Raw genomic sequence first — 2,758 nt, forward strand, 5'->3', positions numbered from 1 at the left:
CATGCCCATACCATTTAGGTTATTCTTAGCATGTAAGGAGCTTGTTGTTATTCTTAGCATAGCTGCTATGTCCCTTTTTATTTTCATTTCATTTACGCGCTCTTATTTTTCATTACCGTAGGTTCCTTTTACTTCCAATGACCCTAACCCGCAATTTAGAATTTTAGACTATGCTTCTAAACAGTTGTTTTGGTACTGATTCAACTATGGTCTGTGTTGTGGCCTCCATGGCCCTGCAGCCCTATCATGCGTACTTTGGATCTCTACAAATTTTGGATTTAGTCTGCTAGCTAACTGCTTGAACTTTATATATTGGGAGAAATAACGATAGCGCCATAGGTAAAGTAATCATGCAATTAGCTGGCAGTGTTTGTCGACCTCGCTGTTTTAGATTTCATTTTTTCGACCATGATTCAGCTGAATTTTCCTAATAAAACTAACACGATGGCTTTAATCAAAGAGATCGTTATTTTTGTTTATCATGTAGTGTTCAGTATATTCTGTAGGTTAGTACCAACTTTTTGTGTAAATGTGCTCCAGGTCTCTGGGTTTTTCTTGATATGTCATTTGTTGTTTTATATATAGGGTGTTAATGTCATTCATCCATTTCCCTGTTATAGAAACTTAGTGAATTGTTGTTACTCTTAGCATGTCTCTTTCTAATGTGACGATTGTTACTAATGTGACGACAATAATGAAATAACATGTCTTTTTCTAAACTATTTCTGATCCAGGAGAAGTTCTTCCCCTTCTCACAAAATCGCCCTCCCTGATGTGCCAAACCTTCTAATTTTGTATAACTTCTATGAATCCTTGAAAAAGCATTGTTGCTTTGTAACTGGTTGCATACACCTCATATTTTTTGGTCTTGGGTGCAGGACTGACAACTTCTGCGTTTGTTGGTCTTTATTTTCAGATCAAAGAAACTTCGTGCGTTTGTTGGCTGATGAAGGTTGTGCTGCTCTTGGTAAATTGTTGGAGCCACAAGATTGTGTAGCTCACATTCTTCTATTCATTGTCAATTTCTCTCAGGTACATTTCTCAGAGTCGCCTCTTAGTTTTGCAACTTGTTTTCTGTGCTTTTACATACATAACATATTCCCGATTGAGCTGTTACAGATGTGATCTAGGCTCATTTGCTCATTACTTTTTTATTTTGCTTGATCTGTTAATGAAATAAAAAGTACCCTGTCCTTAAGGTGCGTGAACTCTGTAATCCTTGTTGATTTCCGACCATGAATCAGCTGAATTGTTATTTTTTTTATCATGTATTGTTAGGTACAGAGTTCATGCCCATACCATTTATATTATTCTTAGCCTGCCCATACCACTTTGATTTCATTTTTCGTCCATGTTTTAGTTGAATTTTCCTAACAAACTATGGTGTTAATGCCATGGATGCTTGTGTGTATTGGTGGTTTGCTATTCTCACGTGTGGTTTCCTTGTGGTGTTGTTCTGAGGTCTACTTAACACTTTTGTCGTGGTTGTATGGTGTTGGGATTCACTAGGAGGTCTACTTAACACTTTTGTCGTGGTTGTATGGTGTTGGGATTCACTAGGAATGCGATCGTAGCGGGTCGGGCTCTTCATCACCAAGAGGAACACAAACAGAGCTCAAGTTTTTTTATTTTGCTCTGCATTATCTACTGCTTCTCCATTTGATAAGTAACCGATCAATTTTTTGAATATTTCGAGGAGTATTTCGAGCACATCGGAGGTGTAGGAGTTGGTGAACACCCATGATCTGGAGATGTTGCAGTTGGAAGGGTCCGGGAAGATTTATGCACAGGGAGTAAGTGACAAGCAATTGTTTTAGATGCTCCTGTGTTTTTTGCCTTCAGTTTCTTGATGTAGTTGTTGCCTAAATTTTTGTACCTTGTTCATCGTACTGGATATGCTACTTCATGTGGAGTTGGTATGTAGGATGATTATCACGAGTACTTCAAGCGCTCATTTGAGGAAGACATCGCTGCGCAAGTGCCTCAAGGAGTGGAATGGTGAGCCCCTGTCCATCTGCTGAACAGAGAAAATATGAGGAGCAAATGACTGCATTTTTAGTTAACCATTTTATTCCTAAATGACTGCATACTTCTCCCTTATCCATGTATTTAGACGTTTCTGCAATCATTATGCATACTCTCTCTTGTCTAATCTCTTGTAAAGAACAAGTTCCTTTGTGCCTGACATATTGGGTTTTGATTCTTAGGGGTTACAACTATTGATGGGGGGAAATCAGGCAGAGGAGGGCATGTTGACGGACCAAGTGGCGAAGCAAAATTTTCTAATGATTTTGAAGTTCACTATATTGGCAGTAGCTGATGATCCCTTCTGTGATAGACCGAGTAAACCAAGCAATTCGGGATATTCAACTCCACTTTGATGACTGTGTGTACCAGCATAAGATGTTGATTACAATTCACGACATATTTATTGTTGTTTATTTTTTATTTTTTTATTTTTCATATTATAGTGATGTTTGTTGTTCCGTATCTATGTTTTATACTCCCTCCGTTTCGTTTTAGTTGTCACTGGATAGTGCAAAATTGAACTATCCAGCGACAACAAAAAAGAAACGGAGGGAGTACTAACTTTTTTACTTCCGTTGCAACGCACGGGCATATACCTAGTAGTTGTTTAAGATGTATAGCTAACAATTAGCTAGTCTATTAGCTGACCTATTCTAAACCTTTCAGATAATTTTAGCGGCTAACTATTTAGTTATAGAGGTATGGAACAAAGCTTTCACCTAGTTTCTTT

The 2,758-nt window shown here is 37.9% G+C and overlaps 1 long non-coding RNA gene across 1 annotated transcript; it reads left to right on the forward strand.

The window, feature by feature from the left end:
• Nucleotides 1–1,133: 1,133 nt before the first annotated feature.
• On the forward strand, nucleotides 1,134–2,463 carry LOC103632871 (uncharacterized). Its single transcript, XR_004851519.1, has 3 exons — nucleotides 1,134–1,793; nucleotides 1,925–1,998; nucleotides 2,208–2,463. It is a non-coding gene; the product is annotated as an uncharacterized lncRNA (long non-coding RNA).
• Nucleotides 2,464–2,758: the final 295 nt, after the last annotated feature.

Source organism: Zea mays, chromosome 7 (genome assembly GCF_902167145.1).
Source record: "Zea mays cultivar B73 chromosome 7, Zm-B73-REFERENCE-NAM-5.0, whole genome shotgun sequence".
In the NCBI taxonomy this organism is placed as follows: Eukaryota; Viridiplantae; Streptophyta; class Magnoliopsida; order Poales; family Poaceae; genus Zea; species Zea mays.